Here is a 27,162-nt window from a genome sequence, read left to right on the forward strand (position 1 = left end):
TCCACATGTTTGTTCATACTTTGTCTCTCTATACTTGAGATAACTATAGAGCTGTACTAAGTGTATTTTCTCTTATTTACTTGCTCATTTGGTGACTTTCATTAATATCACAATATAAGAACATTCAAAATGTAGTTTATGCGTACATAGTCAAGATTTTTATCTTAAGCTCTTGCTTTAAGACCTGAGCTTAAGGAATGAATTGTATCTTGAAGAGTGGATTTCTTCACCGTTTGGGCTTTTAATTTTTAGATTGTATACAAATACAGATTTCATAGTGCTAAGCAATAATTGGTACCTAGAGAAAGCATTTACTTCTCTGCCAGAGGCTTTCAGAGTTTCTTAAGAAACCCGTTTGAACAGTGTTTATTTATTCACAGGAGTGTAGACGGTGAAGAAAGAAGGATCCATACCCTCCAATGCTCTCAGCTAATAGAGAAAGCAGACAAACTTCCTGTAGTTCTCTGGACATGCCTCTTCTTATGTCTGGCTTCCTGGGCCGTGGGTGTCAGAAGGTGAGTAAGAGTTTGCCAGGAAGGAAAGGTGGGGTGGCTGTTCTGGGAATTTATCCCCAGACGTACCTGCACACGTATGGAAGGATGTACATACATGGTTATTCATGGCAGCATTGCTTATAGGAGTGGAATTCTGGAACCCACGTGCCCATCTCTAGAGGCCTGGATAATCTACGGGTCTCCCCAGTGAAATACTATACAGCTGGAAGGAGGAAGGGGTTGCTGTCTGTGCACTGCTGGAAAAACTCTGTGCACTGCTGGAAAAAACAGAATATACTATTTTTTTTAAAAAGATTTTATTTATTTATTTGACACAGAGAGAGAGACAGCCAGCGAGAGAGGGAACACAAGCAGGGGGAGTGGGAGAGGAAGAAGCAGGCTCCCAGCGGAGCAGGGAGCCCGATGCGGGGCTCGATCCCAGGACCCTGGGATCACGCCCTGAGACGAAGGCAGATGCTTAAGGACTGAGCCACCCAGGCACCCCTCCAGAATATACTATTAAGTGGGGGGGGGGGAAAGCAAAGAGCATTGAGCATATATAGTTGGCTACATTTTGTTTAAGGAAAATGAGGGGGAGATAGAGTATATATCCATATTTCCTGTATTTGCAGAAAGATTGGAAAGATAAACAAAGAACTAATAAAAGTGATTATCCCCCCCCGGGGGGGGGTAGTGGGAAAGGAGAGGACCAGGTCAGAGTGCGAGCAAGCCTTCTTAATCATTCTTTATCATTTTGATTTTTGAACCATGTACATATATCACCTACTCCAATAAATAAAATTTACTGTAATAAGAGGAGGGAAGATCATTCTTGGCAGAAAGAAAAGCACATGCAGAGAGGTTCAGAGGCATAGAACAGCAACCACTGGGGAACAAAATTCCCCTAATTTTAATCCGGAGTCTCTCTGGCGGGGCTTCCAGAACCGTGTGTGTGTGTCTCTGTTTTTGATTTCTGGACACCTACTGGAATAGGAACTTTTAAGTTCCTTAAAAGTATGGGACTTTGTCAGTCTTGTTCATAACCATATACAAATAATAAATGATTATGGACTGACTATTTGAGATCTTTTGTTCACGTGCATCCCAGCATCTAAATAGCATCTAAATTTTTGGCATATTGTAAAATGTTGACATTTTAAAGTAAAAATGTTACATGTCTTTAAAATATGGACCAAATGGAATTCAAATGCTGTAATGATGTAATATTTGTTGCATTTTAATCTTCCTCTTTTTTTAAAAAAAGTTTTTATTTGTTTAAGTAATCTCTATACCCAACATGGGGCCTGAACTCATGACCCCAAATCAAGAGTTGTACACTCCTCTGACTGAGCCAGCCAGGCGCCCTTATACCTGTTGCATTTTAAATTATATGAATGGTTACTGTAAACCTTCAGACATTTTTCATGTTCCTTTTTTCCTCCTTGAATTCCACTTTCTATTCTATTTCTTCACAGATTTTTATCCTAATGTAATATGTTTTTATGCTTGAAAGTCTTTTATTGGTCTCATAATTATCAAGTCTATGAGTGTAAGTTGCAATGTCATATTTGTTTTATTTCCTACAGAAAGTTGCTAAATGTTAAAAAGTCATTTTTCCCCAGAATTGAGTTAGCAATCACGATAAATAGAATTGTCAAAAGAAGATATTTTAGCTTTCTCTTGCCTCAAGAATGGTGTGTAACAAATAGGCATAGGCCAAAACAATAATCTCAGAGTCTATGGGCTGGCCGAGTGGTTCTTAAGTCTAGAAGGGGTCAGCTGACATGGCTGGGCTGGCTCGCAGGTCCGTAGTCAGCTGAGATAAACCCGTGTCTAGTGCACATGGTTTCTTGCTCTCTGGTTGGGCTATCCTGGGTTTCATCCTGGGGCTGCTGGGCAGGACCCCAAGAGTGGGTATGGCCAAAGAAACCTCTCATGCATAGATTCCAGACGGACTCATTGTCACTTCTGCCACATTCCACTGGCCAAAGCAAGTCACAAGACCAGCCCATACTGAGGAGTGGGAAAATATCAGCTCTGATGTGAAGAGCTCCAAAGTCACATTGTAGGGACAGTATTTTGTTAGATTTGTACTAAGTATTTCATTTTTGGGGGTGCTCATATAAATGGCATTGTGTTTTTAATTTCAAATTTCACTTGCTCATTGCTGGTATATAGGAAAGTGATTGACTTTTATATGTAATTGCATATTAGTTCTAGGAATTTTTTGTTTGGTTGGTTTTTGTCAGTTCGTTCAGATTTTCTGCAGAGATAATCATGTCATCTGCGAATGAAGCCAGTTTTATTTCTTCCTTTCCAATCTGGATACTTTTTATTTCCTTTTCTTGCCTTGTTGCATTAGCTAGGACTTCTAGTATGATGTTGAAAAGAAGTGGTAAGAGGGGACTTCATTTTCTTGTTCCTGATCTTTGTGGGAAAGCTTTGAGTTTCTCATCATTAAGTATGCTGTTAGCTGTAGGAATTTTGTAGGATTCTTTATCAGGTTGAGGAGGTTCCCTTCTATTCCCAATTTACTGAGGTTTTTAAAAATCATGGATGGGTGTTGGATTTTGTCAAATGCTTTTTCTATATCTATTGATATTATTTTTTGAGTGGTGAACCAGCCTTTCATGCCTGGATGAATCCCACTTAGTTGAGGTGTATAATTCTTTTTATACATCGTTGGATACAATTTGCTAAGATTTTGTTGTGGATTTTTGCACCTATGTTTATGAGAGATATTGGTCTGTGGTTTTCTTGTAGTGTCTCTTTTTTGGTTTGAGTATTACGGTAATATTAGCCTCATAGAATCAATGTAAAAGTATTCTATTCCCTCTTCTGGAATAAGATCTTAATTATAAAATTGTTAAGAAGATATTTTAAATTATCTTATTAACCAAAACATAAAATCTGAAAGAAATCACATGAAACTTTGATCCTAGGGCCTTAGCCAATATACCTCGAACATTCCAGTTACACTTAAAATGACCCATAGTTATATGGCTTTAGTTATTTGAATGTGCCTTTCTCAGCTAATGACAACTCCTAGCTGCAAAGAATAGCTGCAAAGAATTTCCTGCATTTGAAAATGTGAAGAAAAAAGTATTTTTTAGCATTAAATAATTCTTGCAGATGTTCTTCTTGATTTTTTCCTCATAGGACAAACCTCAACAATGGTGATTTTTCTTTCTCTCTTTCTCCCCCTTCTCTTTCTCTCTTTCCTTCTTTGACAGAGGTGAGAAAGAAGAAGAGGTGTCTGTTGATGAAAAGCTGTTTTTATCCCCATTTCTCTGCTCTACCATCTAACTGAATTCAGACATTCCCAAATGGGTCAAATACCTAGTTTGAATAACGGGCTTTCCCTTAACAAGCAAAGGAGTGAATGTCTAAACCAGGGAAATCCCGAAAGCCCCGTGGGGGAAAAGAACATTTATTACTCATCCTAGGAGGCTTCCCTTTTGTTGGCTGCCCTGGAGTTTTCCCATCACAGGATAATGAATCATGGTAAGATGTGTAAGAGTGGAGGGGCATGTCTTGCTTTCACAAAGTGAAGAAAGGCTATAGAGAATGCTGACACCTTCGTAGCCCAACCACTTTAGGAAAGAGCGTATATGGAAACTGAGAATCTGAAAGTTGATTCTCTTAAGACTATTCACACTGTACCCCTGGAAGGTCTTCATGTGCTCCAAAGTTAGGGGGTGCCTGGTAAATTAGGGGATCTTCCAGGTTATTGGAGCAAAGAGGGACTGTGCTGAGGGCAGACATTTCTTGTAAAAGAAGAGAACTTATTGTCATGACCAGGCTACGTGCAGGAGAGCTGGGACAACTCTGTCAATTCTGGGAACTTTCTTTGGGCTTGTGTGCTGAGAACCGCAGAAAGGGCTTTTCGGGGTGCCTGGGTGGTTCCGTCAGTTAAGTGTCTGCCTTTGGCTCAGGTCATGATCTCAGGGTACTGGGATTGAGCTCTGCATATTGGGCTTCCTGCTTAGCGATGGTTGGGGTGAGGAGTCTCTTTCTCCCTCTCCCTCCTCTCCTGCTGCTTGTGCTCTCAATCTCAAATAAATAAATAAAATCTTTTTTAAAGAGTGGTTTTCTAAGTAAATCATAAGCATTCTGAGTGCAGACGCATATCCTCTTTTTCCTCCAGAGGGCCCAGGATTGTGCTGGGCATATGATAGACCTGTGTACACACTCAGCAAATGGCCTTTCCTATTTCATGGGAGTGAAGGGCTCAAAGAGACCACCAGAATTCTTCAGTTCTTCTCTAATGCACCTGGTGAAATGAAATTCAAGGTCTCAAAGGCAGCTGAGAACTTATCCAAGTCTTACAAAGCAAGAGAAAGATTACAATAATATCACTTGTTGACCTCTTCCAGGATCTAAAAGCCTGGAGTACATATTTCCCTATGTGTTGCCTAAGTGCCGGCTTGTTTTCCGTCACGGACCAAGGATGGCTGGTCCCATCGTCAGTGACCTTCATCTTTACCACTAAGTTGTGCCTTCCTCCCACCCTCCCTTCCTCTGGATGGAGAATCTAAGTTCCTTGTATGTCTCAGAGGCATAGCATATTTTTGGAAGGTGTTCTCATTTACCTTCTCTTATTCTGAGCTGGGGGAGAATTTCAGTTTCAAAGGAAAAAGCATCTTAAAATTACCTTTCTAACTTTAAAAAGATCTGTGATATTCATGGAAAATGCTGTACATTTGCTATTTCCCACTCTTCCCTCCCTCTCAGAGTGCTCATTGTTTCCCTGATATCAGATCTTCCCATAGCATTGCGGCTACTGTTGTGAGCCGGGCACCAGGCTGCCCTGATAGAGACCACACTCCTCAACTCCCCTTGCAACTGACTGTGGCCCCAAACACAAAAACAGCTGTGTTGCCTGGAAGCTTATGTAAGGTTCCATCAGAGATAGTAGCGCACACGCTTTTTGTCTCTTCTTTGCCTCCTGTTTACTGTTCTTTCAGTTTATTGATTGCTGTGCACCAGTCCATTCCAAAAAGCAGTGGCCCAAACCATCACAATTTATTATTTTTTGCCGTTCCATGGGTTGGGAGCTTTCTTAGCTTGTCTCATCGGATGTCCTAGCCAGGCCACAAGATCTAAGAGGGCCTCATGGTCATGTCTGGCAGCTGGGGCTCCTCGCTTCTTCTCCACGAAGAATCGCATTCTCCCACAGGCTAGATGGGCTTTATCACAACACAGTGTTCTCAGAGTTTCAAGGGGGAGAGAGAGAGAGAGGAAACATCATGATTCCTTAAGGCCTAGGCCCTTATTCATACACCATTACCTCTGCCAAATTGTATTGGTCAACCTGGATTCAAGGATGGAGAAGTAGACTCCAGGTCTTGATGGAAGGAGGGGCAGTGTTCTTGACATTGCAAAGGTGTGTAGACACAGGAGGGGTGATTGACTGGATTAAAAACAATCCATCACACTTGTTGGCTGGGCTATGGACATGATGTCTAGAATTCAAGCAGCTATCCTAGACAACTATAGAGACCTGGTGCTGAGCACGTGGGAGCAGTGAGGGAAAGATCTTGAGTCTCTGAAACTTTGGGAAGGCTCTCCGTGAGCCATAGACAGTCTACCTCCATTGTGGTTTTATGGGAGAAATCGAGAAGCTCCTTCCTTGTTTGAGTCCCTGTCATTTTGGACTTTCTGTCACTCACAGCCAAGTCTTTACAAGCTCTCCAATGCTCAATCTGTCTTAAATTCCCAGCGCTACTTACCAGCCTAGAGTTTTCTGCAGTTTCAGGGTTGGAGAGGAAGGGGGAAACCTAACACTTTGGAGATGGCAACACGATGTTGTGATGTAATTTCCTGTCCCACTTGGCAAGCCTGGGGAAAATAAAATGAGGAAGGTGGACAGGAGGGGTGCTACCATGAGGCAGGAAGGAGTTTGGAATTGTCACGAGCCTGAAATGTTGCCTGGTTCCAAGTCGTTCAACGTAATCTCAAAGACTAGCCCAGGGGAGAGCCCGGGAACCACAGTGGCAGGACCAGGAACGTTCCAGGCAAACTGAGAAAGCCAAACTTGCCCATGCATAGACTTGTGGCTCGGTGGTTCATTTGGATGTGGTCAAAAGTGGGCCTGCTCCTTGATATAATGATAAGCTATGTATCTCAGATTCCATCTGGAAACCATTCTTAGATTTACATTTTGAAGAGACGATTTCGAGCTGGGTCTCTCTTAGCTCATCTGTTTTGCATGTGCACAGGGTGGGTTTTAGGCATGAACAACAGCTTCTCTCCTCCCCATTTTTTCTTCAAGTTTTATGGTTTGGTTTGGACTTTATTTATAACATGTCGCATGTGGAAATACAGCAGGGCACTAGCCAGAGGCCAAGCGGTATCATATCATTTTACATATTCCCCACTCATAATTAGTTGAGGCTGTTTTAAGGTTGCATTTTTCTCCCCTATAATGATACAGTACACACAAAGTGTTAACTAGAAACAGAAACATTCTCCTCTACCTCTGTGCCACCCTTAAGCCGTCCCCCTCCTATGTCACCTCCCTCCATCCCCCACACCCACCCTGTGGGTGTATCAATCCTAGGTTCATTCACCTACCAGTGAAAAACAGATCGATCTGGAGGCTTCTGCCACTCTTAGAGGCCAAGGGACCTTGCACCCTTGTCCCGTCCCTCTCTCTCCGCCAAACAGAATGGTACACAAACAAATCTGGACAGATAGAAGGCATCTATCTACTTTGAAAGAAGCTCCATGGACAAGGCTGGTCTGCGACCTTGCTTTGTTCCCCATCTCTGAGTGTAAAGGCCTCCCCGCCGGGGCTGTCTGCAGTTTCTGAGACCTCCAACAGCATGTGGTCTTTGGGGGACTCAGACCCCATTGCTTACTTCAGACACTGCATCCTGCAGGTGTTTCAACTGCCTTTAGCACTGTAGGAAGGACAAGCTGGTAAGGCCACGTCTGGGAAAACCATGACATGCGACAGAATTACGGTCCACTTAAAAAAGAAAACACACACACACACATATATATATGTTTTCAGAGGTCTTGGCTTAGAAAACAAATTTGCATATATGGGGCAAAATTTACATATATCTGGGTACAAATTTGCATGTGTCTGGTACAAATTTGCATGTTATGTTCATAAGTCTCTATTTCCAAATAAAGTTACATGAGAATAACTTATTTACTCTACTATAATTTATATTTTCTCTTGTAGACCCATGCTGTGTTACATCAGTTGTGTTACTAATGTGTTGCCTTCCCCTAATTTGTCCTCCATTTCCCAGAATCTGTTCTAATTTTTAAGAAATGCATCACCATTGGTTGCTGTGAAACACGGCCCCGAAGGACATCAAGAGGCCTTTGTGAGTGGATAGCCACTGTCAGGTCTTGTCTCCGGAGAGAGACACCCCACAAAACCCTCCACAAAGTATTAGTAAATTGGGGTCTTAGTTGCATTATATGTACATTTGTACAATTTATATATACATTACTTAGTTGCATATATATAACCTTATGTTCATACTTATGTAAAAAAGATTACAATGAAAAATCATATGTGTATAGAAAAGAATTTTACCAAAAGTGCTAGAATCTGCGTCACAGTTACTCTCAAATGCAATATTAGGGGATGTTAGTCATTGTTCATGAGGGAGGTTGTCAAACCTGCCGACATAATTGTGTGTGAACTTGAGCAAGTTATGTTACTTCCATGAGCCTCTGGGAAGTGGGGACAATGACAGCTATCTCAGTGTTCCCCGAATCTCAGGCATGGAGGCATTACCCTAAGAATTCTCTCCATATCCTCAGATCACCTGTACTATTATTTACTTCATTTTTCTGGAAATTAATACCCGTTTAAGTTAAAAAGTTATTATCCACCTTACCCTAGTTCTAAGCAAAAGTATCTGAAATGACGTTTGGTATACTCCTTTTTTTTTCCACACTAAAATAAATACTAAATTTCAAAAAATTTTAAAAGATGCTCATCTGTATTCATTTTAAGTTTTCTCTGGTACCACTACACTTTGAGAACTGTGGCAAAAAAAACTGGAATAACACGGATAAAGAGCTTGGTATAAGACCCTGGCGGAGCCGTAAATGGTAGCTGCGTCTGTGGTAGCTATGGTGACAGAGATAGCTAGTTTCCTACTTCAGCATTCTTCCCTCACAGAAACAGAATGCTGACTTTCACCTGGGCGTGCAACTAAAAAACTACCTTTCCCAGAATTCCTTGCAGCTAGATCTAACCACAGCACTATGTTTTGGACTACGAGACATCACAAAATCTTTGGTGAAATTTCTAGGAAGCCCCCTTAAGAGAAGGTCTATATTTCTGCAATGTCTTCCATTTTGCTTACTCAAACTCGGATGGGAAGGCAGGTGTCTCCAACCATAGAGAGGAGGGCCATCTCCTAGGGGTGGCAGAACCAAGAGGCAGAAGAACCTAAGTTCTGGAACATTGTATGGGACTACCATGGTAGCCCTAGGTGATTTACCTCTGGACTTGTTTTACATGCAAGAGAGGAGACAAACTCCTTTGTTAAAACAGCGTCTTTCAGGGCTTTCTATCACTGGCAGCTGAACGTATTCCTAATGGATATAATATTGTGCACATGGGTGGGTGGGTGTCAGTGCTGAGCTGGCTTTGGTCATATGGGGGAGAGCTAATTGATAAATTTTCATGAATTTTGCACACTGGTGAATGTCATGTTGGTAGGTTGGAATTGGCCACGGTGGGAGTACGGATACCACAGAAATGGCAAATGCTGTACATTGGAGCTTTTTTCTTTCTCCTTTTCCTCCAGAAGAGGCAGTAATTGAATGTTTACCATTTACTGTCACACCACTGATGGGATTAAGGACTTGATGCATGGAAGTTTGATTGTATAGTGAGTGAGGTGACCTGAGTTTGGGGGAATGGTCAGATCTCATTTGCTCTCAGCGTTTTCAAACTTTAAATCAGGGGCTGTATTAAGCCTAGGAGCCTAGGCTTCTTTATTTTCTAGCTCTGATCTTGAACGGAGGAAGCTTGAATATTCCTGCGGGTGGGAGGGGGTCTGCTGTGGGGAGGACCCAACAGGTCCCACCTTCCCCTTGCTGTAGGGATAGTGATTAGGGAAGATAGGACATTAGCATTCTGATTTTGCCATCAGGTGCTTAAAATATTGAGGCGCATGTGTATATGATCAACCTATGAACCAGTGTTTCCTCTTCCTTTTCAAAGGTCAAAGTTGCTAACTTGGAAATAGACATGCGCATATTTAGAATTTACTGCCACCCCATAATTAATTATATTTAAACAATATGTGCTGCACATTGATTAGGTATAAATATCAACAGTTTCCACAAATGGAGCTAAAGAATATAACTTTTCCATAGTCAAATCTTACCCGTAGTTATTCTCTCGTTACTTTTTTATTAGGAGGTACACCTATTGTCAACTGTTGATTTCTTTGACATCCTTTGTGTTCAGTTAACTGTCACACACGATTTCACCCCAACCCAGGAGATAGTTCCACATCTTAGTGGACAAATTTGTGTACCTTCATGGGAGAAAAGAAACTTTGATAGAAACAAGCTTCTATTTAAATTCTGGTTCCTCTCTGCTTATGGCTGTATGATCTTGAGCAAATTATTTGATTCTTGTATCAGTTATTAATAGCTGCATAACAAACTGCCCCAAAACATTGTGGTTTAAAACAAACACGAGTGTAGTATTTCTTTTTTTTTCCTCCTGAAATTTTATTTAAATTCAAGTTAGTTCACCTATGAGTGTATTACTTCCTCGGACTGATTTTTCTGCTGGTCTTGTCTGGGTTCACGCATGTTACTACGTTCAGCTGGTGGCTGGGATGGAGCTGTCAACCACAGTCTTGGTTTTGTCCGTGTGGCCTCTCTGCGTAGGCTGCTTGGACCTCCTCACAGCACCTCGGCCTTAGGGTTCTAAGAGGGAGAAAGCAGAAGCTGCTGGTCCGCTAAGACCTGGGCTCAGAAGTCCTGGAATGTCACTTCCACTGCGTTGTTTGCTCAGGGCTCATCACAAGGCCAATCTGGACTGAGGGAGGGAGAAATAGACTCCAGCTCTTGATGGGAGGGGCTGCGTGCACACCAGGGATGAGAGGGAATTTTGGTGGTCGTGATTTTAGGTGACCTACCACAACTTCCCTGAATCTCAATTTTTCCATTTGCCAAAAAAGGGAAAATACCTCTTTTGCAAGGTTAATATGAAAATTCAATGCAGTAATGTGTAAGAAACTGCTAATATAAGCCTGATACGTGAAATAGCTTCTTGATAAATGGCATTTCACTCTTCCTTTCCCCTTCTTTGGCTCTGCCCAAATACACCCACAGCCTCAGCTCCTATCCTGTGTCATGGTTTTCTGTTCCCCCAGCACACAGGAGCCTGAGCCCTTGCTGAGGTCTCAGGTGTTTGGTGATTGGATGGATGACCAAAGGTCTGAGTATCACAGCTAGAGATTGTAGGCTTGCTTGGGGGTGTTTGGGAGTGGGGCAAATAGAGGGGTGGTACAAGGGACAGATGAAGAATGAGTCTAGGAGCAGGGTGTGGAGAAGTGTGTGGTAGGTGGGGCACATGGAGGGTGGGATGGGGGTGTTTGTTCAGTCTGGGAGCTGCCTGAGTACCTTCCACTTCCTTCTGATGTTAAAGTTCAAAGTTCACTGTAGCATACATCTTCTAGGGTCGTAGTTAGGGACTGGTAGGGATGTGTGTATGAAAGAGAAAGAGAGGGAGAGAGAGCACAAGAGAGCCCTCAGGGGACATCCGGCAATGTTTGGAGACATTTTTGATTATCACAAATGGAGGGGGCGCTGCTGGCACCTACTGGGTAGAGGCCAGGCACGCTACTTTGTTAGAGACCAAACAGCCTACTATGCACAAGACAGCCCCCATAGTAGAGAATCATCCAGCCCCAAACATCAAACCCTGCTAAGGGACTCTGATGCTTTCTGCTGGGCAAAGAGAAGACACCCTGTCCATCCCTCACTCACCTCTGTCAAATGAGGTGTGTCCTAATGGTTTCAAGATACAAATTTTGTCATACCATAAATTGAGCTAAAAAGCCTATTCATACATTTCCAGAGTGTGGGCCTCTGCATGCATGGGTTATGGCCAAAGGGAGGTAGAAAAATGGAAGGAGTGTGATGAAGTATGGCATAGAATAAGATAATAATAAGATGTTTAACAGGAGTTAATATTTATTGAGTCCTTCCTGCATGTCAGACCTTGGATGGAACATGCCACATTTCACATGGGTCCCTGATGTCAGCTGCCTGGTGGCCCAAGCTCTCTATTCCCGTAGGTCATACTTGGATATTTACAACCCCATTATTTTACCTTGGCTCCTCCCTTTGCTGGAGCTCCTGTCACGGCACACGGAATAACTTAAAAGTCAAGTACAAATGGTTCCTGATTTACAGTGGTTCCATTTAGAGTTTCTCAACTTTACGATGATGTGACAGTGATACGCATTCAGTAGAAACTGTACATCGAATTTTGAATTTTGATATTTTCCCGGATTATCGATACATGGTAGACACTCTCCTGATGTGAGGCTCCACTCCCAGTCAGCAGGCAGTCTGAGGGTCAGCAGCCAAGACACTGACAACCTCTCTCCATCCCCACAGCCCCTCTGCGTGCCACCTTCAGGACAGCATTCAGTCCATGACACAGGAGAGTCAACACTTTAGTATAACATAGGCTTTGTGTTAGATGATTTTGCCCAACTGTAGTAGGCTCATGTAAATGTTCTGGGCACATTTAAGGTGGGCTAGGTTGAACTATGATATCTGGTGGGTTAGATATAGTAAATGCATTTTTGACTTAGGACATTTTTTTTCTTTATTCTTTTCTTTCTTTCTTCTTCTTCTTTTTTTTTTTTTGATTTAAGATATTTTCAATTTACGATGGGTTTATTGGATGTAATCCCATTGTAAGTCGAGGAAAAACTGTATTCGTTTCTTCAAAGTTCCTCCATCATGGCAGACCTGGGGACATTCACACAGCCAGTTTTCCTCATCAGGATCTATGACTTCCTTCCTTGTTCTGTTCGCCTCTCCCTCCTCTGCCGTTCACTTCGGGGTCCTGTCACCCTTACTCTAGGGCTCCGGATCCTTCTTGTTCTATCACACTGAACAATTGAGCTTCCCACTGTCACCCTCCCCCACACCAGTCTGGCCCTGGAACTATGTTACTGGGACCAAGATATCCCATGTGTTGCTAAACTGGGTAGTTTCTCTGACAAGGATTTGCCACCAGCTTTTTTTGTTCCCCTGAAAAATTCCACATAAGCAAAACAAAAACAAACAAATGGTTTAAAGTCCCACCACTAGCAAAACATGGGATGAAGAAAACAAATCTCTCACCTCACCCCAGCCCATTCCCTGGAAGTAGCCATGAGTAACTAGCTGTTAGGTATTTTCTACTTTTTTCAAGAACTTCTATAAACATGCATAGCATAGATCATGCTAGACACGGGGCTGTCATTTCACTTTTTCATTTAACAATATGTTGTAGACATATTTCCATGTTTGCTTTACTTCTTGTAATAACCATGCTATGCATTGACCATAATATACTCACCCATTCCCTGATGAGGGACATGTAGGCTGTTCCCAACCTCCTATTACCAGCGATGCTGCAGTGAAATCTTTTACAGGTGCTTTTACCTTCCAGGGCTAGGACCAGGTTGGTGAGGCATCTCAGGCACACCCAGGGCACATGGACAACCCTGAAAACGAGGGCCTCCTTCAGTTTTGCACTCAAGTCTCACCTCCTTTGCCTCACCTTAATCCCAGGCCTATTACTTCTTATAATTCAGTTTCTCTCCGAAATATATGGAATAAAGTGGGGTTCTAATCTCCTCTTCAGCTATTCCTATTGCTTATCCTTTCCCTGGTGAATTGAAATGGAACCTTATTCTGTTTTGGAGCCATATATATATATATATATATATATATATATATATTTCTACATATATATGTTTATTTTTTGAGTTTTCTGTTTTTCTATTAATCCATTTTTATTATATATACATATATAGTAAATATCTATCTATATCTATATTTATCTATATCTGTATTTATATAGATAGATAGATATTTAAATACGGCTCCACTTTGTGCCCAGCCCCACAGACCCAGCCTTTCCTTAGAACCAGTCCTTATTCAAAAGTTACAGATCTGGCTTGCTGATTTCCCTTACCTACATTTTCTACTATGCCAGAGGCTGTTCAGCTTGGAGACCTGCTGTGGATGTGGGTACAGCCCAGCAAGCCCCACGGTTTTGATTTTAACAACTCTATAGTGAGCTATAACACATAGCAGGCCAAGTTCCCATCACCTACAGCCTTTCTCAAAAGCTTCTTGGCAATTGTGGAAAATTTATTCTTCCATATGAATTTTGGAATCATTTTGGCCAGTCCCACTAGCATTTAAACAAGCTTTAAAAAAAAGATTTTATTTATTTATTTGAGAGAGAGAGTGAGAAAGAGAGAGAGCACAAGCGGGGGACAACAGGGGGAGAGGGAGAAGCAGACTCCCCACTGAGCAGAGAGCCAAATGCGGGGCTCGATCCCAGGACCCTGGGATCGTGACCTGAGGTGAATGCAGATGCTTAACTGACTGAGCCACCCAGGTGCTCCATTCCCCCATTTAAACAAACTTTCAAAAAGTTATGCAATACCTCCTTTACTCCTCACACCAACCTGACAAGGTAGGTGCCACGGATGAGAAAGTAAGTCTTGACACAGTACCTTACATTTCAGAGCAGGACAGAAAAGTCAGGTGCAGTCAGGAAGTCTCTGGACCCCAGAGCATGCTCTCAATCATGCTTACACACTGCAGAAATAATGATGAGCACATGATCATGGGGTCTCTGCAAGGCAAGAGACTGTGACCGGGAAGGACCATGCCCGACCGATGTCCTCCTTACGGCACTCCCAAGTCCGTCACCATGACGGTGCAGAGGCCATGCTTCCTGGGCTGCTCCCACCCAAGGATCTCCTGCCGTCGAAGAGAAGACCCAGTTGAGGTGTTGGTGGAAGGTCTCACTGTTACAGTCACTGACCTCTGGAGTTGTTGACCTCTGGAATGCTTAGCACATGTGAAGTTCGCGGCCCTGGTGGGCAAAACCTGAGACTGAAACATGGATCCAAGAACCAAGAGGTGGAAGCAGGAGTGGCCTCGACATCCTTCCAGTGACCCACTAGGGGATTTTTGTGCTTCCTGTTCCCGCACTTGTGGGCTCTCTCCAGGGCTGAAGTTCCTCGTGATAATAAGGGTACCATTGAACTCTGCCCCCAGGGCACCTTGGACCAGCAGATGAGAAGAATTACCACCTGGGCAGGAGCTGGTGACCTTGACCAGCAGCAGGAGGAAGGGATCCTTTTACACAATAGGCAGACATCCATGTGGAGCCCAGGGATCCCCTTGGGTGCCTCTGGGTACCCCCTCCCCTGTAGTGACTAGGAATAGACTCTCCTAGCAAGCCCGAACTGAGAAGGCTGTAGGACCCTCCAGGAATGAGGTCCGGATCACACCATGTGAGCCCCTGAGATCCCCCGAGATGAGAGATGACAGAGGAAATCAGACCAGGCAGTGGAGGAAGAAGAGGATGGATGTGAGTTTGAGCTTGACATCCAATGCAGCTATGGGGGCTGCACACTGTCCCTCCAGCTTTCTTCTGAGTTTCCTCTGAGGAGGAGAGATGCATGGGGGCCATGGAGGGATTGCTACTTGAAACTGAGAAGAAGCAGATACATGGAGGGTTACAGACTGAATTGTGTTCCCCCCATAGTCCTATGGGGTAGTCCTAACCCTTAGCCCCTTAACCCTTAGGACCTCAGAAGGTAATAGTGAATTTGGAGACAGTTTTTACAAGGGGAATTAACATGAGGTCATAGGGGTGGGCCCTAATCCAGCGGGACTGCAGTCCTTATAAGAGGAGATTAGGACACAGCCCACACAGAGGGAAGACCCCACGAGGGCCCAGGGAGAAGGCGGCCATCTGTAAGCCAAGGAGGGAGGCCTCAGAAGGAAGCAGCCTGGCCAGCAGCGTCTGGATCTCTGACCTGTATCTTCCAGATCTGTGAGGCAATACGTTTCTGCTGCGTAAGCCACTCACTTTGTGGTGTCTGTGATGGCTGCCCGAACAAACATGGCAGAAGGGGTGGACCATGGTGCCCCAGAACATGTGCCTGTCCGGTCTGTCTCCAGCCGCAGGGGTGTAACTGCCCCTCCCCTGCTGCTCTGAGCACCCCCACCCCCACCCGAGGAGCTCTGGGAGTGCACTGAAGTGTCAGGCTCTTCCTCCCCACGCTTGTTCCCTTCCTTCCCTCCTGCACTAGGTCAGGCCCGCTTTGGGGTCTGTGGCACCCCAGCCTCTTGTGGGGCCCGTTCCATTTTTCTCGTGGATGTTTTCTCTAGACGCTGCTCTCGCATTCCCAACCCTCTCTCAGTGTCTGCTTCTTAGAAGATTGAAAAGATTCAGTCGGAGCCCTCTCCCTCCCCCCATTTCACAGATGAGAAAACTGAGGCTGACTTTAGAGAATTCTGTCCAAGCTGCCTTTCTTTGCCTGCACACACCCCCAAGGTGGCAGCACTTCTGCAGGCAGGTTCCATTTGCTCAAACTCTATTTTGTAATTAATATCGTGATAAAGATATCTTTCGAGCTTTTACCCTGAGAGAGTACCTTCAGATAACAAATTCATACCCCATGAAGTCCCTGCGTGGCCCTCATTGCTATGCGACTCCTATGATGTTTTACTCATTTCTCTTGCTGGTTGTCTGGCACATAAGTGCTGAATGAATGAGTGAACGGTCTCAAAATTTACCATCCTTACTGCTCCCTGAGCTGGGTAGCAGAGGTCAGTGAAAATTTCCTCCATCTTGGCCTTTATCTTGCAGCATTTTGAAGTACTTGTGAATGTCTCCAGCACCGTTTCCCCACTGGAAGCTCCCTGAGGCAGTTTGGAATGAATGAACGTGGGAGCTGGACTTCTAGGTTCGTCTTAAGTTTGGGTGGTTGGGGGAAACTCTGAAAACTTCACACTCCTAAGAGTTAATTTTAGAGGGGCGCTTGGGTGGCACAGCGGTTAAGCGTCTGCCTTTGGCTCAGGGCATGATCCCGGCATTGTGGGATTGAGCCCCACATCAGGCTCCTCTGCTGTGAGCCTGCTTCTTCCTTTCCCACTCCCCCCGCTTGTGTTCCCTCTCTCGCTGGCTGTCTCTCTCTCTCTGTCAAATAAATAAATCAATCAATCTTTAAAAAAAAAAAAAGAGTTAATTTTAGAGAGGCGGTGTTGAGCTGCCCCAATGACAGAGGATTGGGATTGTTTTTAGTGACCGAGACAGCAGGTAACCAAGGCCTCGTTCAAAGGACAATGTAATGAGCATGAGTCAGAACTGAGGTAGGAAACGCGTTTGCTGGGGCAGTCGCCTAGCTCGACCGTTAGGACAGGATCCGGATATTGTAGTCGTAAGCAAAGAAAGAAAACGAAGGAAAGAAAAAAAGGATAAGAAGGATGGAAGGAAGGAAGGATGGACGGACGGGAGAAAGAAGGGAGGGAGGGAGGGAGAGAGGAGGAAGGAAGGAAGGGAGGAAGGAAGGAAGGAAGGAAGGAAGGAAGGAAGGAAGTCTGGAAGGCCTCACCAGCACAGCATCAGCTGGAGAACCATCACACAAGGCTTTGAGCTGATAATTAAAACAGGGCCTGTGCTGAGGAGGTGGTCCTGCGGGTTGAGAGCTGGGAGCCCAGGTGGAGCTAGAAGGAAGGGAAGACCCTCCATCCCCACGGAGCTCTCATGCTTCTCAAGGAGAGGTGCTCAGGCTGTGGCCTCAGGGTTCCTTGGAGTCAGCAGTGGGACCCCAGCTGACGGCAACACTGGGGGAGGCACTGGGCCAGAGGCCAGCCCTGACCTCAGGCAGGTGCCATGAGGAGGCCAAGCGTTCTAGAACTGTAGGTGTGCGTGGCAGCAGGCAGGGGCTGCGAAGGAATCCCTTCCTGCTCCCCCACCAGCACCCCCCTCATCCTTCTCCCTCTCACAGGAGCGGGGCTGGTTTAAGGCCTGGTGAGCTTTGGGCCTCTGTCCCCAGCATTACTGAGCAACTTGGCTTTGGCTGGATGTGGGCACTTAGTGACACATTTACTTTTGAAGTCAAAGTATGACACATTGACAGCATTGGCTTTCAGTGAGTTCCCACAGTACCAAAGCTACATGGAAGTTTCTGCCAAATTAAACCTGTATACGTTTTTTAACACTTAAAAAAAAAAGGCTTATTTTTGGATTTCAAAAGAATTACATGTCATTGTTGGCAGGCTCTAATATTTAAATGATATTTTTAGATGGGATGATTTAAAGGAGTAAATTCCTTCCTTCCTCCCTCCCTTCCTTCTTTCCTTCCTTCCTTCTTTCCTTCCTCCTTCCCTCACTGTATTGAGTGTCTTTCAGGTAGGGTATCCAGAGAGACGTGAAACCGGTGGTCTACATCTGAAGAAGCAAAATGTTAAAAGAGCTGCTAAATAACAGGGTTCCTGAGCTGCTAAATAACAAGGTTCCTGAAAGACCCTCATAGTTGTCTGATTAGTTAGACTGGCTCTGTCCACTCCAGCTGCCACTGGCCACATGTGGTTCTTGAACACTTAGACCGTGCAGCATCCAAACCAAGATGCACTGTCCATACTAGCTTCTGGGATTTAGCGTGACGGAGAAGGTGAAAGAGTTCATTAACGATTTTAAATACTGGTCATATGTCTTAAATATGGATTATTTGGTTATATTGGGCTAAATAAGGTCTATTACTAAAATGAATTCACCTGTCCTTTTTCTTCTTCTTCTTTTTTACTTTTCTTGTAATGTGGCTACTAGAAACTTTGAAATCACCCACATGACTTCTGTCGCGTTGCCATTGGACAGAGCTGGGTTAGCCCCTCCGAATGCTTTTGTACCTCCAACTTTCTGTAGAAACTTGAGGATAGACACTCTTTATGTACGTAGATTCAAGATACTATATATGAGATCGGCGGCCTGGGTGACTCAGCAAGTTAAGCGTCTGGCTCTTGGTTTCAGCTCAGGTCGTGATCTCAGGGTCCTGAGATCGAGCTCTGCATAGAGACTCTTTCCCCCTCCCTCTTCCTCCCCCCTGCTCTTCCCCCCACCTCGTGCATGCTCTCTCACTCTCTAATAAATAAATAAATAAATAAATAAATAAAATCTTTTAAAAACCCCAAAATACTATATACAAGGGAGCCTTGAAGAATTTTTCTGGGGCTTTTTGTTGGAAAGTTTTTTCCCCAAAAGGTAAAACTTCAGGTAACAATGGACATATGTGTAAAGTGGTTCAGACAGAGGTGTGGGGTGGTGGTGTCCACAGCATGGGGTCCCGTCAAAAAATCCAGGGTGAAAGGAAAAGAGCATGTGAGGAAAGGCCCTGCACCAAAAGCAGGACATCTGACTATCAGCATTCCTTCCACCGCTCAGAGAAACGGCTGAGAAAAACCACCACTTCGGAAAATGTGGGGTCTGTGCACATGGGAGACCTGGGGACCCCACGAGTCGCCCAGCCTTGGGAGAACAAGGACTGACGATTGTTTTCTCATTCAGATTTTATCAGAAAAATATAATTCCCTGAATATAATAATCTCAGAACCCCTTCGAGCAGGGAGCTCACTAGGTTTAGGGACCATGTTAAAAAAGTAAAACTAAGACAACGATATAGATAGCCTAGTTATTGTCGTCCAGGACCCCTTTTCTCCTCCAAGGACTGAATTGGAACATGAATTATGGCCTATCAGTTCCCAGGCTGTCTCCCCACTGAGAGCCTGCGTGTAAAATAACCCCTCGGAGCGTTTATGCAAGGTATGACTAGCAGAAGCGCACAGGATTACGTTTATGGGTGTCTGGAGGATTCTCAAGCTAAGAGTTCGGGCAACCTAGGGGAAAAATTAATTCTCTCTTGGGTCTCATTTTGGAGTCATGAATCCAGACACCAGATTATTTAACCGCATTAGATGATCTTTTGGGTCTGATTTAAAATCCACCAAAACGAGGAAGTCAGCACTCGGCATGAGGATGCAAGCTAGTGCTTTAACACTGCCTCACGTTCAAGGGACTTGCTCCTTGGAAAAGAAGGGTTTGAGTTGGCATCTCCTCCAACGTTGAGTTTCCTTCTGAAGGATTTATGCCAGATTGTTGCTTTTACTTGAGGGGTATTGGTAATAAAGAAAGTCTTTTCGTTTTCATTTCATTCCATAAAATAATTTCATCTTCAGTGCGCATGCTAATCAACTAGGAGAATGCTATTCGCCATATTTTTTTTCTTGTCCAACCCTGAAAGGCTGTTCATACCAAATCATTTCATAAGTCTTCAATCGTATTTCAACATATCTCCTGGTTAGCTTCTGTGTTTGTGTAGTAATTCGAGTTAACTCAGAATAGGTGCTTGCCTGTTATACTTCATAAATAAAAAACAAAGACATAGGGTTTAGACCAATTACTTACTACGTATTTTGCACAGAATACCACTGGGAGCCTTGGGTGTGGTGCGGTGAGAGAACAACAGAAATAAAAAAAAATTTTAATCTGGCGCAATTTTAATCTTCAATATAGACATTTTAGAGAAATACAAAGGAGAAAGGGAAATGTGTGTCACACTTTCTTTTCCCTTTTGTCACAGCTATTTTTAATCTTGATTGTTCCAGAAGCTGTGGCATTCCTGGGACTCTACCGGGTCCAATAATAGCTGCCTATACACCCTTTTCCCTTTGCAGAGAAACACTTGGGTGTATAGGTGTATTTTTTTTTTTACTTCTTGACCTTTTCTCTAGTTGTCAATTTATAACGTGTCCTAGTCAGCCTATCAACATTTATTCCCTTAAGATTTCTCTTAATAGTTTGGGCACTGGAGCTGGACAGTGGAGTGCAAGTCTCACTTGTAAGCTTATGAGACCTTGGGAAAGTTTTCTACTCTTTCCAAGCCTCATCTGTTAAATAGGCATCATAATAGTGCCAACTCACAGGGCTGGGTGAGGATTAAAAGAGATTATTCACATAATGCCCTCAGCCCAGAGTCTGGCACTCAGTAAACCGGGGCTATATTTATTATCGCTTTCCTGCCAGCTTCACCCTGGCTTCCTATGGAGCAGTGCACCTCAAAGAGTGAGCCGGGAAACCTCAGCACCCGCATCCCTGGGAGCCCGTGAGAAGCTCTCGAGAATTCTCCATGCACCTCAGACCTTCACCATCAGAACATCTGGGCTCAGGACGCAGCGATCTGCGCGGACAGGCCCTCGGGGAGGTTTGCATGCATGGTCAGTCTGAGAGGCACCCATCTGGAGATCCTACTGTGTGAGTCCTCACCCTGACACTCACCTTGCTCTTTGCCCGGCCCCACCTCATTCCTGGGAACGGCAGGAGCTGCAGGTGTGGGAAGAAACTGAGGTGGGTTCTGGGAAAGGGCTGTTGACTCAGTACTTCCGGATGGATAGACAAAGGGTGTGGAGGGTATTGGCCCATCCCTGCCTTAAGCGCAGGCAGCAGAGAGGGGAACCGGGAGGAATTTCTGAGCATCCCTGCAAGAAGCCAGGGAGCGTTAGGCGGGCCCTGCAGGGCAGAGTGCCCAACCCTTTAATACAGGGGACGCAAATGTGCCAGCCTGAGTGCCCCTGGCTGCTCCTCCCACCGGAGCAGCAGCTCTCCCCGCCCGCTCATGCCAGCCCATTCCCTGGGCCCCGGGGGAGAGGGCTGCACCATCCAGCTGCTGGGCCTTTCTGCAGGGCTCTGCCTCTGAGACCCCCACCTCCCGTCTCCAGCAAACGCTTGTGCCCGGTGCCACCCATTTGGTGTCACAGCTAACATAGTCATGTATTTGACTCACCTGGGAAATCGTAAGCTATCTTAGGCCAGGACTGTATTGATTCCCTCAACCACTATTTACTGAGGGTCTACTGGGCCCAGGCTTTTCCTGGGGGCTGACAAGACAGCTGAGAACAAGGACCACAGCCAGTACCCCCAGTCCAGGTAACTCCACTCCAGTGGGGCTGAGCCAACCAGCTCCCCAGATGACTTTACTTCCCTGTCTCACGTCCTTCAGTGGCTTCCAGTCATGGTTAGAATAGAATCCATACTCCTTTCTGTGCCCTGTAAGGCTCTGTATGCTTCCTGCTTTCACCTCCCTCCAAACAGGTATTCCACCAGCCTCCAAGCCTGTTCCTGCCACAGGCTTTTGCCCCTTCCTCCCCTTGGGATGCTCTTTCCCAACCCCCCCCAGGTTTGCGCCTTCCTTCTCCTCTGTTTCCTCTGTCCAGTACAAGCACACCACCCTCCGTCATCCCAATCTCCCACTGGCTTTAGTTTCTCGGTAGCGTTTATCATTGTCTGAAGTTATATTCTATGCTAGCATATTACATATCTTTCTTCACTTGTTTCTGTCAGTCTCTTCTAGAATGTAGAAGTTCCCTGGAGGCAGAAACTTAACTGGCCTGTTCTCTGCTCTCTTTTCAGGGCCTAGACTGTGGCAGGTGCCCAGGAGGAACTCGAATTTTTGGTGAATGAATGAATCCATGGACACAAGATCACATTTGGAGTTTACAGAATTTCTCAGTAGATTCTGGTTCTGATGTCAATTCCTTTCTTCCCTGCTCCCCTGGAAGAGGTAGAGTCTTTTGAAACGTTCAGTATGATTCTCCATCCCAAAGGTTCCATAGGGTGTCAGTGACTGACCCCCAGTGATACTTGCTGGTCCTTGTAGGAGCCCTTCAGGATGTCAGGAGATAACAACGCGTTGTTACAAAGAGCTTTAAGGGAAATTTGCTATTGACTATCAGTCTGAGGATAATAAACATTCCCTGGTAATTTTCTTAGAATTTAGATTCTACTTTAAGGGCTTTCAAAATATTCTTCAGAGTCCAGACAGTAACACAGTGCGGGCTTGTCTCAGGTTATGTGTCAGAAAGTACCAAGTCTGGGCAGGTGAGTTTTCCAGAATTATAAAGCATCAACCTTCTTAATCCTAAAATTAAAACACAAATGTGAAAGTCGTTTTGATAGAAGACTTTTTCATAGATTAACATGCTTATCTGCACCTACGTATTATGTGAACTCTCTTTGAGGGTGGTCTGCACATAGAGGAAGGGTCTCTCTCTGTCAGAAACTGGAACACAGGAAATGATTCCCAAGACCCTTATGTTGGAGGGTTTTTTTTTTCCCTCCCTCTTATTTTTCTCATTCTCCTTCCTCTTTTCCTCACTTGTGACGTGGAAATGTAAAATGTTCCTTCTCAGTTTGGTGCTTTGAAGTCTCAAAGGGAAAAGTAATCAAACTTCTATCCTATTAGCAGATTCTCTGTGTGGCAGATGTTTGCTTAAACAATCAGATACAGTGACAGACCGGCAGCATGTTCCCTTAGGAGGGGCCGTGGAGGACCAGCCTTCCCAGTTCCCAACCCAGCACAATTCTTCCTGGTTTTTGTAGAACTCTTTATGTTTAGATAATGCAAGGAAGATTTTTATAACGTACCATTTTTTTCCCACCACTTTCTTTTTTCTTTCTTTCTTTTTTTTTTTTTAAAGATTTTATTTATTTATTTGACAGTGATAGAGACAGAGAGAGAGGGAACACAAGCAGGAGGAGTGGGAGAGGAAGAGGCAGGCTTCCAATGAAGGAGCCTGATGTGCGGTTCGATCCCAGAACGCCAGGATCAATGCCCTGAGCCGAAGGCAGACATTTAACGACTAAGCCACCCAGGCGCCCCTATAATGTACCATCTTAACACACTGTCAGATCAGAACACACCCCAGGAAGTGAGGAGATGGAATCATTATGTCCGCAGGAGAGTGTGTCTGGGGCCTAACAAAGAAACCATTTTCTTTGCCATTTCTGTAGGCTTTTGAAAGAATTTCCCAAATTAACTCATGTTGCCAGTGGTCTGCATCTGACTTACGAGGACAACTTCCTTAGAAGAAAAGGAAGAGTTCCTGATTTCCTTGTATCCGAAGGAGCTTACTTTTCGGGAGAACTTTGTACCTCCTATCAGTGAGAATTCTTTCAGTTGCAAGTGACAAGAAACCTGACCTGAACAGGCTTCAGCCAAAAAGGAATTACGCTGGCTGGGGTCAGTCCGCAGCCCAGAGTAGATTGGGTGTGGCTTCAGGTGCGGCTTGATTCAAGCCTCAAGGGCTACAACCCAGGCCTTGTCTTTTCTTTTCTTTCCTATGTGTTCTTCTCTTGCAAGATGACTGCCAACAGCTCTAAAGGGGAGGGGCTCCTGGGTTCATATGCAGCAGAAAAAAGTGAGGACCTTTGGCTAGGTATTCCCAGGCAGTCTTGTTGCGTCTCACGGTCTCTGATTGCCACCCAGGAGCCTGTCCCCAAACCACCATAGCTCCAAGGGGCGTATGATATGCTGATTGGCTTAAACTCAGGTCACATGACCCACTGCAGAGCCAATTAACTTCACCCAAAGCCAATGAAAATGGAGGACTGGATGACCTCCTGAGGATCTCCGGCCAGATCTCTGCTACAGACTAGCTGTGTTGTTGTCATTGAAAAGACGCCTGGGAAGTGGTGGCACATATATCATTTCTAAGGAATCCTACAAATATCATCATACTTTCTTTTGGTGAAGATTTAGCCGGAAGTAAAACTTTCCCAACTGGCATGTCATCAAAAGTACTGGGGGATTTGGATTCCATAGGTTTGGGGTGGCACCCACTGAGTATAATAAATCTGTTAAATTCAATCATTTTTAATACCATCCCAGATGATTTGCAAGATCAAATGGAGTCGGGCACTCGCCCATGCACCCCTGTTCTTGGCAGGGCCAGCTCCAGCCGGAAGTGGTCTCCGTCCTTCTGTGCCCTATGTCGAGACCTGTATATTCTGCCTTAAAGTGTAGTGCTTCTGTATGGGCTTTATTTCCCCTTTTAAAACAAGAAACCTTGGAGCATGGGGATCATGCTGGTCCTTGAGTCCCAAACCTTCACAGGCCCTCCTACCATGCCCTATGCAGAGGAGACACTCTATTTATTTCTGTTGTTTGGATCAAAGTATGAGTGAATGGAACCCTTACACCTCCCCCTTTCTTCTCCTCTTTGTTTTTGGCATTTTCTTTTCCACAAGATGTCTGTCCTTGGAAAGCTCTAACAAACTCCAGCCTGATTTGCTGACAAGGCCTTGAGATGTTATTTCTGCACGGTTGCTTGCGTTTTAAGAGGTTGTTGGAAGACAGGACATTTTAAAGCCGTAATGGTAAGCAGAAGCAGAAAGAAAGACCTAGGTTACAGAATATGGGGACTCTCCCCTTTCTGAGAGCTCCTTTATTTCCTGAATTAGAAATATGAGAATGTTTCCTGTAAGTTCTCTGTTACAAAGTGAGGGCAGAAGCACATGACAATAAAAATAGTACACCAAAATTCAGGAGGATGGGTAGGGATTCCTTTTTAAATAAGATAGGAAGCCCAGAAATCATTAAAAAAAAGAAAAACAAATAGAGATTTGACTACAAAAATTTAGAAATATCTGCATGAAAATACCTTACATACCATTGATAGATGACAGGAGAAAAAATGGATAATGTTTACTGCCACAGGAGTTTACTTGACAAGTGCTTACAATTTGATGTGAGAAAGCTAACATCCCAAAAGAAAAATGGGCAAAGGATATTGGGTGTAAATAGGTGATTTATAAAAGAGGAAATAAAAATGGCCACCGTGTATGAGAACAGGCTGACCCTCACTTTAGTCAGAAAGACAAAAGCAAAATTAACCCACATGTTAGTTTTTACCTGTCCAATTCACAAAGTTTGAAACAATCTGTAACACGTAGAGCTGGGAGGTTGGTGAAATGGGCATCTTATGCATTGCCCTTGGGGGTATGCATTGCTGTAAATGTTTACCAAAGTTTTTTGGAAATATCTATAAAATAAATGATGTTTATAGCCTTTGACTGAACCACTAATCCTATTTCTAGGAATCTGAGCTAAATAAAGTTTACAAAAGGAAAGCACCAGGATGTGGGACTATAGGTACAAGGATTATTTCAGCTTTATTTGAGGTGGCGGGGTAGGGAAAGAAACACCACATATCTCATCATAAAGGAATATGCATTCAAACTATGGCATATCGTGAAACTAATAAAAAGAATAAATGAGATCTATACCTTGGGGGTGGGGGTGGCCTTGATATATATTATATTATGTATTGGAATACCAGTATTATTAAAAAGTGATAGAGAAAGAGAAAGAAAACCCCTTCCATATGTGTTCATATTTCTATATGTTTATGAACTCCTAGACAAAGATGTGAGGGTTAGGTACCAAACAGTTAACACCGCTACCTCAAGGGATGGGATTACGGGGTGGGGGGGGGCAGGCCTGCCTTTAACGCCCAGAGGTAGAGGGCCCAAGGAGAGAGGAAAGATAGAAGCTTGGCATTGTCTGCTCCCCAGCTCTTTACTCCAGCTCCTGTGTACCTGAAGAGACTTTGTGCACATACTTGTTGGCACCCTAGCCCGCCCACTCCCCACAACTGCTCCTGGAGCCTGTGAGTGCACCCCATCCTGGGCCAGGCTGCCCTTGGAAGAACAGGCCCCAGGGGAGGCTCACGCTGGTCCTGGGAGAGGGCTTGAGGTCCTTTGAGCAGGGAATTCTGGTATCCTTGGTACCTGGAATATGGTCTAAAAGGAGTTGCCGACTCCCAAGTGGGCATGAGTCCTTGGCCCTGAAGACTCCTATTTCATTGGTGAGGCTTAGGTTTCTAAAGCAGAGGGCTAGAACTGGGGTCTTAGTGGCCCACGTCTAAGGAGGTGGGCACAGGGAAGCGGGGTTGATGATTAAATATTCTTCTTTATGTATCTCTAAATTATTGACTCATTATAATAAGCATTGAGGAATTAAAAAAATTTAGAATGTATCCCCTTAAACATTTTAAAGTGAAAACTGAGAACCTAACAGGGAAAAAGATGCTTAGCTAAATTAATCTCTAATCTCTAACCCTGAGATAACGACCTGAGCCAAAATCGGGAGCGAATGCTTAGCCGACTGAACCACTCAGGTGCCCCTGTTATGATGCCTGTATACATAGATACTGGAATGGAACATTAAATAAAAGGATGGTGGATGGTAGGAGCCAGGTTTCTTACCATGGGACTGGGTATTTATAGTTCAGCAGGGGAGAAGGCAAAAATGGTTAGAGTTGGAGAAGTCAGTAAAAAATCATGTTTTACTTAACATCCATATAGATAGTTACATTTGGAAGTATTCATAGATGTGTGTATATATGTGGGTTGGTATAACCACAAATATTTCTTTGGGCTGTCCTCTGACAGGGCCTAAAAACAAAAAAGGGAACAAAAAAAAAAGATACTCTGGTATCAGTGAGTACAGCTAGGTCCCCGATCTTGATTTCTCATACCATCCTCTACTAAAAAGAACCAGGGCTTCTTGGAGAGTGAGGACTGGGGTAAGAAATATGCAAGATGGGCAACTTCTAATGCCAGAAAGTCAGGAAGGCGCCCTCCCTTCTCTGTCCCCCACCAAAATGAGGGGGTATGTTAGAGGGGCACAGGAGCCAAGCAAAAGAGCTCTCAGTGGCTAAAGCTGGAGCCATTTGAGCAACACAAAAGTAGTACTGGATTACAACCCAAAGTATAGTGTGAATATTCATGAGTCCATAC

At 44.4% G+C, this 27,162-nt stretch overlaps 1 long non-coding RNA gene across 1 annotated transcript; it reads left to right on the top strand.

Moving 5' to 3' along the window:
* The first annotated feature begins 16,406 nt into the window (after window positions 1-16,406).
* On the top strand, window positions 16,407-25,439 carry LOC117802292. The gene is made up of 4 exons (XR_004625390.1): window positions 16,407-16,495; window positions 20,611-20,838; window positions 21,994-22,144; window positions 23,374-25,439. It is a non-coding gene; the product is annotated as an uncharacterized LOC117802292 (long non-coding RNA).
* The last annotated feature ends 1,723 nt before the right edge of the window (window positions 25,440-27,162 follow it).

The sequence above is a fragment of the Ailuropoda melanoleuca genome, chromosome 5 (genome assembly GCF_002007445.2).
Source record: "Ailuropoda melanoleuca isolate Jingjing chromosome 5, ASM200744v2, whole genome shotgun sequence".
Classification (NCBI taxonomy): domain Eukaryota; kingdom Metazoa; phylum Chordata; class Mammalia; order Carnivora; family Ursidae; genus Ailuropoda; species Ailuropoda melanoleuca.